Source organism: Oryzias latipes, chromosome 15 (genome assembly GCF_002234675.1).
Source record: "Oryzias latipes chromosome 15, ASM223467v1".
Lineage (NCBI taxonomy): Eukaryota > Metazoa > Chordata > Actinopteri > Beloniformes > Adrianichthyidae > Oryzias > Oryzias latipes.
The window spans coordinates 19,623,905-19,637,356 of NC_019873.2; positions in this window are offsets into that span (position 1 = coordinate 19,623,905).

A 13,452-nucleotide genomic window follows, 5' to 3' on the forward strand; every position below is an offset into this window, starting at 1 on the left:
CTCCTCCAGCTTGGCTGTGTGGACTTATCACAGAGCCCAACCCTTAAATAAATCAAAGCTCTCTCTTGGGGCTGAACATAAGTCTTTGTAGTGTGCCATTTTTCTGTTACGCTCTTGTCAACTGAACTCTGGCCAACGTATTTGTTTCGGTCACTCATATTACCAACTCTTGGAATGGAAAAGTACAGATTCTATAGGGTACAAATGCCTACAGACTCTTTTCCCTGACTGGTTACACCCCTCACATCTCTGCAGCTCCTATCTAAAGTGCAGCTTCTTCCTCGCTCCGCAGTGAGGCAAAGAGGAACACCACTGATCTGATAGGCAAAGCCCCAACTGAGGTTCCCATCATGCTAGAGGATGGACAGGGTGCTGTCAGACCAAATTTCAAAGAGTATGAAGAAGCCTTCTCAGGCACAAAGCAATTAAATATTGTGGCTGTGATGGAGTCAGGAGGGATGTGCTGCTTTCTTAATTAAAGATACATCTTGCCCTTAGTAACTTTTGGCACATTCTCAAATTTTCTCCATATGAGCCTTCGTTTATTAATATTTTGATGGAGTCATTGTGTGTCATTTTGGCTTGAGGAAGAATGTAAAGTTGTCACTGCTTGACTAAGTGAGCGTTTTGTCTCCTTTGTAAACAGAAATCTCTTGCAAATGAAAGGGAATTATTTAAATACAACAAACGCAGAATTTCACGTTTATTGTTTTTTTAATCAGACATATTTGTGCATTAATTCGTTAAGGATGGAAGTGGATTTTACCGGAACCAATATGTAACAAAACAAATTCCTGCATTTCAAAGGTTTTTGTTGAAAAATTGTGCAAATGGAAACGCCCCTATGTGGTCGTGTGTCCTTCCATTGATTAGGGGATAGGGAAATTATGAGACGGACAATTTGATTTATAAAAAATATTATGTCTTGCTCCGGTTTGGGTTTGTACAAAGAGGACATTATTTGCAAAAATTGTGGTAAAAGCGCTGAATAAAAAGCATGTAGTGCCACAAATTTCTCCCATTACCTGAGCTTTTTGGCCAAAATTCACATTTGGCCAAATATCCACCAACATAGTAGAAAAGTAGAAAAATTGAACGAGCCAGCCACAGAACTAACAATTTAAACCCCTTTGTTTGAACCCTAGCCTAATGTCCAAAAAGAAACAAATAAATCACAACATTATTTATCTTTTTGTTAAATTTTTTGCTCATTATAAACATGATAAAAGTAAAGTTCCCTATAATTCACATGTTTTGAATCATATTTTTTAAAGAATTGTTACCAATCTGTTTCCTTTAACTCTTGCACTGCAAAAACTGAATCTTAAGAAAGTGAAATACTTGTTTTGAAAAATAAGTCATTTTTTCTGTTCTGCATGAAAAATAATTAGTTATGTATTAGTAATGTAATTAGTAATAAAAGTTTTTCAGTAGCAAAATAATCTTAATTTAAGAAAACAAGCCTTCGTGACTTATTTTTTTCCCCTTCAAATAGGAATTGTTGGTAAGACCATTTTCTTACCCCATTGGTAGATTTTTTTAAATATAATTTAAAGAAAAAAGTCTTTGGTGTGCCATTTCTCTGGTTTTCCTTTTGTGGACAGTAGCTTTAAAAAAAAAGAAATATTTCACTACCATTCATGCAGAGAGAATGCATTTTAATTTTGCATGGCTGTGCAATATATTTCCTGCAGATTCCATTTGACTGTTTTTTTTTTTGTTTATATATCCTCAAGTGGTTGATCACCACAAAGTAACCTGATAGATTTTTTTTTTGCTAAATGAGTTTAAAGAATAGAATTTACTTAAAATAAAAGGTTTCCAAGTCAACTTGATTGAAAACATTTCCTATTATCAACATTTTTCATTTCCTAATTAAAAAAAATGTACATAGTAATAGAATAGGATTTAATAAAAATATGAGGGATTGTTAATAGAAATATTGCCATAGCACAGTGTTGTCACCCAGCATTTGACTCAAGCTTTCCATAATTCTATAAAGCATTCATGTTTCCCCTGTAGTTGAACTTTGTAAAATAATCTTTATTTAATGTTTTCACATTAAGACAATCTTTTATATGTAATGGGGGTCTTACCTTTATTGCATGCACACACAGTCTCATCCATAGATTAACCCTCTTGCTGTGCCCCAGACTGGCAAAGCCAGCTAGCTTGAGGAGAAACGATATTTCCTGAGGGGACACTTCTGCCTAATTACCCAGCAAGGAGAGACACAGATAGATATCTGAGACTTCCTCAGAATTAGGAGACAGAGGTACAAAAAGGGAAACAAATCTGTTCTCATGAACAGATTTAAAGACTAAAACTGCTTTGTATTCTTGCTTTATTTTTTCCCTGCTTCGGTCCTCGTTCTTGTCCAGACTTTCATTAGCTCAGACTCAGAAAAACAGAATGGTCTGCTTAAGACATCTTTCAAATCAGGCCTTGTATAGGTTAATTGGATTCCTTCACTTTGGAAAAAAAATACCCTCCGGATTTGTTTCAATTTGCATTGAATTTGTAGATTAAACAATAAATGTCTGATGGTGGAAGTCTTGGAACCCAACCAAAAAATGATCAATTGTTCTTTGGCCAAAGGCCTACCTGTTAAGCTAATGTTATGAAAAATCAATTTGTACATTTCAAAAACCATGCCAGGACAAATTCATTTCAATAAAAGACAAAGAAACAGCTGTGCCAAAGCAGGTATTAAGAGATCAGAATTGAAATAAATATTTAACACGCTCTGAGAAACTGCATATTTTCTAGGTCAGTGGATTGTATTAAGCAGCAGCATTAGACAGGAATACATGTCATTAAAAGTTACTTTCCCTGACTTTTAATGATGATGACTCTTCTTAGTCCTTTTATGCTTTGATATGGCATACTGCTTACACGTTACAGTGATCTGAGAACTGTCTAATTCAATAAGGAACTTAATATTAAAAAGGACAAAACAGGCTTCAGCACAAACGGTGTAATTTGTTACCTTACTGTCACCCCAGGGTGCTCACATATTAGTGTAATCTACCTGGACTTTTAAAAGTTATATTTTTTTAATTCCACTCTACATCGATCACACAACATGACTGCATTATCTATTTATTTATGTAGTGTTTTTGTTACATTCTTGTCACAACTTTATTTAAGAAGAACATAATCAAAAAGTTTTAAGGGAATTATAACCCTTTGCTAGTGTGATCTTGTACATGTTATTGTCTCGTACAGTGTGTGCTTCCATCAGATAAATACGAGTCTGTAGCACACCAAGTGTGATGAAACTAAAAACATTACTTAGCGCTAAAAAAAGAGCGATTTTTTTCATTGCCAAAATGTAAGAGAGTAATGATTTATCAACATAATCAATGAATCAATTTATAGTCTTCGATCTAACCAGGTTGATCTGTCTGAGGCAATGTAAAAATGACCCAAGTGTCATCATAGGGGACAACATGCGTGATGGCAGGAAAATATTATCAAGTCAGCATTCCAGTCCAATGTGTGGAAACGTTATGAATTTTGGAAAGACATTTGACCGTACAGTGTGGTAAGATGGAACCAGAAACAAGAGGAAAAAACACAGGCATCCCATATGTGGCTGGGCTATCAGAGAAACTGAAAAGGATTTTCCATAACCACAACATCCCGGTAAACTTCAAACCAGGGAAAGCCTTGTAGCAAGGACTCGTGCACCGAAGGACAAAACACCCAGACACAAACTGAGCAACTTGGTGTATGCTGTTAAGTGTAGATAGGAATGTAATGACTTGTACATTGGGGAAACTAAGCAGGAGCATGAGCAGGAAGCCCAATTCCAGTGGACCAGAGTCAGCTGTCCACCTCCACTGAAAAGACAAAGGACAGTCCTTTGAGGACAGTGAGGTCCAGATCCTCTCCAGGGAACAAATAGATATCGTTATCCAGATGTATTACCCAGGACAAATGATGAAACTCAGCGTCACGGGGGTCAACGACTTGGTCATTTGGGGACTTTGTTGGCCATGAAATAACTGAAACTTCAGTGAGGGGGATATATATCTGCAGCTCAGCAGCAGTCGGACAGAACTGAAGAAGCCACTTGGACAAGAAGCAAATTTTCTTCAAACCAGAAATTTTGGCCAGTTGAATTTTTAAAGAAATTTCTCTTATGAGTAAGAGTTTTAACCACGTTCTAAATTTCTAAAGACTAGAATAAAATAGTTACTGCCTAATTAACATAAAGTCTTCAATTTGACTGGTAATTTAAGTACGTTATTATGCTTTTATAGATGTAGCAGGTTTAAGTAAAAAAGTCTGATTTGTATTGCTTTTTTGTTTTTTTGTATAAAAGTCTTCAACTGACTGAAGCAGAATGCTTTTTTGTTGACAATTTTTATTAATTTTGGGTATTAAATTCGATTTATTAAGAACCAATACTAAGATTACAAATGATGCGAATATAATCGTTTGCAATAAGTTGTTTTATAATGAATTTTAATTTTTTGTGCTTTATCTGCAGTGAAAAGTCCTCAAAACTTTCCAGTATGATCATGTGTTCCTGCAGACTCAATCGTCAAAGAAAAAAATTATTTTTAGGTAAATTGTCTAGTGACTATTTTTTTTCTCAAAAATGCACAAGCGGGAGAACATATTGTTCAACTCACACATGTCTGTCAGCATATGCTGAACCTGCGCCTGACTTGTTCCCTAGGTGGCCCTTGATGTGATTGGCATGGAATATTTCAGGCTTTTCTCTGTGCAGGAAGAAATTATATTACAGAGGTAGCAGCGTTCAGCTGAGGGTTGCATTTCGTGAAGAGTGAACGTACATATATAGCTTATCTAACTTTAACCTAATGCTGTGGTTTGTCAGCCCTTGTCAGACTGGAGTTTATTCACAAAGTTGTGTTTATTGGGGCTCTATTGTTGGCTTTCCAATACGGGTTCTAAATAGAAAAGTTTTATGCTAAATGTCTGAATGCATCAAAAGAGAAATGCATCTTGTGGTAAAAAGTCGGGATTTCAGATTCTCAACCCTTTTTATGTCCTTCTGGCTTCGACTGATTGTGCTTACACATTTCACCAATGTTCCACACTATATTACCATGTATTGCTCAGCCAAATCTATTGATTGCTTGTCTGATTTAGTCTTCCACATCACCAGCATATTTCTGTCATTAATGGTAGTTGTGTTCTTTGTTAAAAAGGAAGATGATGGTTTAAACCTTGCATCAATTACAGGGATCTCAGTTAAAGAACCATCCATAATTGTCACCCTCTACCTCTTGTAGCTTTGGCTTTTGAACTCTTGCCAGCATATTTAACATATTGGACCTATGTAAGGTTTACCATTGTGTTTGTATTTGTGAAGGGGATGAATAGAAGATAACCTTCAATACCTCTTGTAGAAATTATGAGTATCCAGTTTGATGGTTTGGTCTGACTAATGCTCCTGTTGTTTTACATGGCTCACATGACAACTTTTTTTTTTGTATTTTAATGATTTTCTAATTTTCTCATGCTCTTGAGCAGAACATTTCAACATCAGAACACGTACAACATCAGATCATACTGTTTTTAAAGTGAAAATTGTGAATATTCTTTTTCCTTTGCGTCTTTTACTGGGCCCCAGGGTATCTAAACGACAAATTAAAATGGACCCTTAAGTGGAAGTAGTCCATTGCCTACTTCAGAGAACCATAGGCAATACTGCGAAGGGGAGTCTAAGGGCAGGGATGTCCAGTTTAGTTTGGTCAGTTTGTCAATTCAATTTAGTATTTTCCTGTTGAATTCTATGTATTCATGATCCTTTTGATTCTAAGTATAACTTTTTCAATTACCGATATGAAGCCCATTGAGACGACTGTTGTTGTGAATTTGGGCTATACAAATAAAATTGAATTGAATTGAATACCATTTTCTGAGATTCACTAACCTCTTGCAGAGGATTTATCAAAGGGTACACTCATTTTGTTGTACTATTGGATCTTTATGTGGACTTCTGAGGATGATACAAAAACTTAAACCAGGATCACCTCTGCTCCTGTCCTCTCCCTACCAGATAAAAGCAGCTTTTTATTGTAGAGAAGGACATCTCAGACTGAGGATTTGGAGCCGTTCTATCTTGTCTGTCTGCCAGTTATTCTTTGCACGACAGAACAATCATGTTGGGAACTGGGATCTTCTTGCAATACAGTTACCATTGGAGGAATAACATCACTGTCTGGAGGGTTCTCAGCATCCATTACTAGTCTACAAACATGCCAAGAATTTTGAATATTTCTGCTAAGGCGTTAAATGCTCATCCAACCTGCCACAGCTGGTTTAGCAGCTGCTAGGATGAACAAAGCCTGCTCAATACCTCCATTCCTCCTGAATGTTCATAATGTTGGTTGCTTGAACTTGCTGTTTCCCGAACTAGAGTTTCTACAAAGTTATGTGCTTATTGTCTCCACTGCCACACAGGCCAAAGAGAGATTCTCCTTCAGAGATTAGCTGACAGTGGTCTCTGATGCCAAATATTATGTCTGCACTTCTCCGACTTGTGCACTAGCCAAGCCCTCAATCCAACGAGGTTATCCTGCAGATTTACTGCAACCTATTCCTGGTCCCATTTGTTTATGGATTTTGTCAGTGGTCCACTCCCCCTCCCTTGGAAACACTGACACCCTTACCATTTTAGACTGGTTCCCTAAAATTCCCCTGCCTGAGCTCCTCTCAGCCAAAGAAACTCGAGAGATACTTTAGCAGCATGTCTTCAGAGTTCATGGACTGCTGTTTACTAAGAGTCACTGTCAGTTTGTCCTCAGTCTTTCATGCATTGTCTAAAACAGCAGTTGGAGACCGAACTCCTCCTGGTTGTCTGGCAAGATGGTTTAGGCCAAATGTGCCCACAATATTCTACCCCCATCTGTATTAGGACTTTTGCCTTTTAAGGTAGTGTTTTCCTCTGCTTGTCGTTGCCTCATTGGAGGGTTCAGTTTTGGGGCCCTGTGGTTAGGACTTTGTTCACTGCATCATTGTTATGGAAAAAGGCATTCTGCTTCAGTCAGTTGAAGACTTTTATGCAAGAAGCAGGAGCCAGGAAGAGACAGAATGTCTTAATGTCTACTAAAACCTGCCTCCCAGGGTGGACCACAGGAAGCTAGCTCCTCAATATATTGTTCTATGGTCCAGCAAAATGGCTCAGTTAAAAAACAAGTCTAAACAAAGAAATAAACTTGCGACATGATTAAAGCACAATTACATTTTAAGTAAAATGATGTTTTTGCATAACAAAACATCCTTTGGATTCAGTTTCTAAATCAGAGATTGTCATCATTATTACAGATTGACCATTTTAACAGTATAGTACTTCTATACTGATTTATAATTTAGATTATCAATAAATGAGCAAATCAGTATTATTATTCTATAATCTATTGTATCATTGGAGCAGAAATAGGCAGAGACAAAGAGAAGCTACTACCTTGACTTCCAAGGACTTTCAATAAAATCCTCCTGTGGTTTACAGCAGTCATTTTGTGGCTTATATTTCTGCATCTCAGCTTTATTAGTGAGCACCACACCTCATTTTATAGGATCCTAGAAATGTTACACTTTATAAGCGGCATTTTGTTTTTTAGAGATGTCCATTCACTATGAATGTCTATGCAAAAGCCAGCATCTACATCAGTGAGCACACTCTTTGTACAAGCTGCTGCTTCTTTGTAACTAACAGGTGTGGTGACTTTAAAGGCACTAACAACTGTCAATTTCTTGTACACGTGTGTCTTTGTCTGTGTGGTATTGCATTGCATTTAAAGGAAAGACTGATTTGGAAGGTGTTGGCAAGAACTTTCTGCATCTGAAGGTGAAAGACTTTCAATGCAGATACAGAACAAGAACATATTAGTTTTGCTGCTTTTTATTCAGACTAGATTGATAGAAATCTCAGTGGTTTCTTAAAGGTTTTGTGACAAACCACACCATTTATAGAATGACATAAAAAAAACTTGTTAGATTATAAAATACGCACATTCCATCATATGGACAGAAACTGGGCAGGGTAAAAATAAAACGTCAAAAGGAAGAAAATTTGAAGAAATAAGATCTCAAGAAGAAAATAAATTTACTTCAAGCTGGATCAAAGCTGAAGTTCATTCCCCGTGATACAGAAAAGCACAGAGTGCACGGTCTGAAATATTTTTGATATGAAAAGGGTTTTCTAATGAAAAAAACTCGTCTGTTCTTCAACCTTAGACCTTAATACAAAACATCAGTTTTAATGTTACTTTCTCGTAATTTCTCTTAATTTAAAGCTTTTACATTCATTATTGTATGTTTATCTTTATAAGATCATTTAAGATCCTTAAAATAAAAAATAAAAAAGCAGGTACAAATAATTTAAAGAAAAAACCACACACACAAACACAAGTAGTTATTTAGGACATGTAGGAAACAACAGTGTTTAAAAACTAAAATCAAAGCAAGTTAATCTTGTACCAATAAAAATGATGAAATAAAAACTTGCATTGGGTTGCTGTAAAGACTAAATGCACAAAGCCACATTGGATTTGTGTATTTTGCCAACATTTTATTTTTACCTATTCACTGAACTTTTAAACTATGGTTTTAAACCCAATTTTATTTCAAGCACACATTTCCTCTTTTGCCAGTGAACAGATGCTACTTTTTTTTTTTTTACCGTAGGCTATGAAAAAAAAAATGAGGGGGAGTTTCATCTCTTTTAAAAGCTGGAATACAGGATGATGCAAACATGGTCCCCAGAGTTTGAACTTCACTTAAGTTTGGCCCCAGCTGACAGTTTAGATTCCTAGATACAATTCAACTGTTCTCTGGCAGCTCACTCAAATTTAAATGAGAGAATAGGTTTAAAGACTTTCCTTCTCTTATGCTGAAAAGCTTTTGAAACGTGATGCCACCATTTAGCATCAGAAAGCTGGAGGTTTTAACTATTCACAAAGCATCTGCTAGTGTAGTTTTTAAAAAAGACAAAAGCTCCGGCTACGGGGACAGTAAGTGATTTTTCATCTGACACCAAAATGCATCAGAACTCTGAGAGAATAGATCTGTCAGATTCATTAGTGAAGGCAGCTTGGCCATCTTTCAGCAACATCTATCTGTCCTCTGGAACATCAGCAGAATGCTTGTGTGAGCCTGTGATATTGCAGTTGAGACAACAGCACCAAGAAAACAATTTCTCCACAACACAAAGAAATATCTGGATTCAGCCTTCTGCAATGCCGACCAGTGTGAATAAATTCTGCACTCCAAAAATAATAAAAGCAAAAACCATAAAGACAGGAAAGCTAACTAACACTGAACATCACTTGTTTGTTCATTGCCTTCAAGACCCACTTTGATCATCTTTTGATCTTTTGTAAATGTATACTTAGTGGTCTTTTAATTGTTGTGGGCAGGACTATTGACGCGGAGTAAGTCTGCTCCTATTTCCCAGCATCCATTTGTTTACGCACTCTCCCGCTAGCTTACAGCCCCTCACAACTCCAACTTAACATGACCAATGCAACAAAAATAATCCAGCCTTACAGTTTTGAGCCAGATGCCAGCTTAGATGAGGAAGACAAACATGGATCTAATCGTCTACAAGAGGATGCATCAGAATGGAGCGAAGCTGGCAGCTTTTTGCTCATCCAGTCACAAATATTATCTTTTTCAAACAGCATTTTTCAGTCTGGTCCTGATTTACAACAATTTAAGTAAATAAATAATCAGAAAAGCAAAATTGGGCTTAATTTTCTTTAATTATGTCCACTATCATGAGAAAAATGAGAAAAAAATGTTTTAAAAACACCAAAAACACAATTTTCATCAGAATGGACCTTTAATACTTTGTGAAAAAAATGACTTGAAAAGGTAATTGGGTGAAAATATAAAGTTATGATTTGCTGGTGTTGAATGTATGCAGGGTAGCTTTGCACTTATTCCCCCTACCTTCATCTCTTGATGCTTCATTTTTCTTCCACTGTCAAAAAGCTGGTCGAAGTGGTGATTCTGTATTGTCTATAATGAATGGGGTGAGACCTATATGATTGTCTATATTTGTCTTTGTTAACTCTGTCAAGCAGTTCAGAGCACGTCTTTCACATGCAATTTTGTCTATCACTTGACTTTTTCAGTTTGATTTTTTTCCTTTGGACATTTATGTCCTTATATAAGTATTTCCTCTTAAGATGATACAAACAAATCATTTTTATTTGCAAAATTCTGGAGATACTGGTTTTAAAACGAGAATATCTCAGTCACAGTCCAACAACTTTATGTAGTAAAGATCTTTTTGCAAACCTCCAATGTTGTCAGAAGTAGGACAATAGAATTTCAAAATTAAGGTTCTTCTTCTTCTGTAGAGGGTTTGGTCCTCATAGCTTTATAATTGGTCACAGGCCAGAAAAAAAAGATCATGATCAGAGACTGCTTTGGACTCTCCTAAGCTCTGCCATGAGGCTAAAAGTAGCAAAAGAAGCAAAAAAATTCCAAATTCCCTAATCCCGTATAGAAAAAGCAAAGCAAGTTTATATTTTCCACTCCTTATGATGCAGAACCACAAACTATAAACTGGATGAAACTTTAAGAAACCAACAAAAAAGTAAAACAAATAGGACTTTTCTGATAAAAACTGAATCACTTTTAGCTTTTTTTTGTCTCACTAGGAATAAAAGACATATGTAATTTATAAAAAGATAAATGATGTTTCAGCAAAGAAGACAGTACCGACAGAAAAAGTTAAGACCATTGATTCTGAGGGGAGTCAGTGGCAATAAGATTAAAATAGACAGCTATAGCTGAAAAAGAATAAAAACCAGAAACTAAAATTAACAACTGAAAAAAAAATGATGTGTGAAAGAACTTGAGGTTGAAATAGTTTATTATATCATCTCAGTTTTTTGATTTGGAAAAAAAAGATATTACATTATTGGATTTATTAACAGATAAGTAATGTTGCAAATATCACATGAAAAAGAGCGACCTGCAGGATGGAGGGAGGAGCAGAGAGACAAAATAGCTCCTTTAGTGTTCCTTCTTGTACTCAAACAGATTTCTTTGTCTGAAGAAGCAGGTTCTCAATGCAAAAGGCGAAAAGGGTAGTTCAGGCTCTTATATATCTTGGAAGACAGCCCCGCCCTCCCCGACATGCTCTACTGAGTCTAAAGGACAACCCAGGGCAGAGCTGACTCTTTTGTTATTTCTTCCCTTCAGACTAGAAAGTCTAGACCCAATGTGAGCACATCTAGGTAGACTAACAACACGTCTGTACTCAAACAAGCCTACAGTTCATGTGACTGGAATAACATATAAACATTCCGAGTCTCTTTGCAACACTTCAATACTGGAAATATATAATACAGTCAGTTCACCCAAAAGGAACTGAGACTTCAACATTGTCGGCGAGCCCTCCAATTGATTTTGGATTTACCAGTTGTTTAAATTGCCTCAATCGACATTTGAAAACCAGCTTTCATGGACTTGCCTTTTATTGGCATTGTGTCCATCTCTGCAAGAAGCCTATCTCTTTTTCATTGACTTACCTCAGAGAGGGGCTTTAGGAATGGATTAAACTTTATATTGGTCGCACCTTTCTGTCTGTCTAAACTGAAGAAGTTAAGATTGAAACTTGGGGGGGTCTTTACCTCATGGCAGTTAATAAGAAAATATAAATGTAAGCCATTAGGGGTTACAAATGATGTCCTCGGTTTGGGTGCTATGCCAGGTGCTTTTGCCCGTCACTGTCATGATTAAAAAGGAACAGCGTTAAATAAAAGAATTAAGGTCATGACTGCAGTCTTCACGCTGATTCATGTCAGCTTGCTGTCTCGGGGTTTGAACTGTAGCTCTGTGGAGACTGACCTCAGTCATTTTAATGAGATCAGCATATCATCTTTAACGAAGATGTCACCAATGTCACTTCCAGGTCCACAATAAATGTATGCTATTGTTGCAACCATTGATTTTTATCCTTGAATGCTTTCATTTTTTTGATATTGTTGGTCTGCTGCTTTCTCAAGAGCAATCAAAAGAAGTGACACATCAAATCTGCACTTTCTCCAAAGACATGGAAAACTTCTTAAAGTATCTGCAAAACCACCCTGGATGCCATATAAATCGTTATTTGGAGAGCCTTCCAGGCAGCAGAAAAAACCCTGCAGGAAAAACAAGTTTTATTAAAATGAAGTCACCTTCACACTGTATTGACATACTGCTATTTTTTGACAGGTTTGCCAGGTTAAAAAAAAAGCAAAAAAAGGTATATTCATTCAAATTGAATCCTCTGCCAACCAACCTTGCAATGAGGATTGGTTGACACGTATGACAGATGTCTGAAGCTGAAGAAAGTGGCGCCAGATGCAAAATTTGCATGCAGGTTTCAGCAACAGAAGGTGAAGTGAGTTAAAGACGATGGCTTCAAATAATATGGCGCTAAGCAGTCTTATCTTCTATTTCACATCCCTGACAAACAAGTCATGACGATTTCAAGGCAAAGGGCGCGGGGTGGGGGTGGGGTGGGGGTGGTTTCTGTGAGATGTGCAACCAAAGCTGAAAATCCTGAATACAGATAATTAAAAGATGGAATAGGCAAAGTTCACTTGTTGGAGCTCTCACAATGGAAGACCCTGAGAGTGTCACGCTCATCCCTTCAATTAAAAGAAACAGAAACACTAAAGAGGTCAAACAATTATCTAAATATCTCTTTTCCAAGTAATTCAATTCAATTCAATTTATTTGTATAGCCCAAAAACACAACAGTCGTCTCGATGGGCTTCGAAGTGAAACATGAACTCAAAAGGATCATGAATACAAAGAGATCAATAGGAAAATACTAAATTGAACTAACAAACTGACTAAGCTATACTGACATCCCTGCCCTTAGACCCTCCTTCGGGGTAAAGAAAAACTCATAAAAAAACGGATTCCGGTAAAAACGAAGAAACCTCAGGGGTGTCCACATGAAGGAAGGATCCTCCCCCAGTAAAGAAAAAAAATTGACATCATAAAGCATTTTCATGTTGTTTTCCTATCTGAACTAGCATCTGGCTCAAAACTGTACAGCTGGATAGCTCTAATATTGCTCACCAGAAATGTTAGGTTGGGGTATGAGGGCTGTAAGTTAGCGGGAGAGTGTGTGTAAACAGATAGATGAATCTGAATTTCTAATCAACTACTGCTGCTTTGCAGAAACTGTGTCCTAGAAGACAACACATGTTCTGACTTTGGCTAAAAAGGACCATCATAATTAAAAGACCACTGGGAACGCTTTTAAAGTGGATCAAAGGATGATGAGAGTGGGTTTTTAAAAGAAAGAATGAACAAATATGTAACTAAAATGCAAACATTTACCGTATTAATTTTGTTCTATTATGCTACAAGACCGTTTGCCTTATCAAGCACAAAACATTTCTCCAGGACATTTTAAGGTCCTGGAAAAATTGTTACAGTTTAAATGTTGCAAATAAC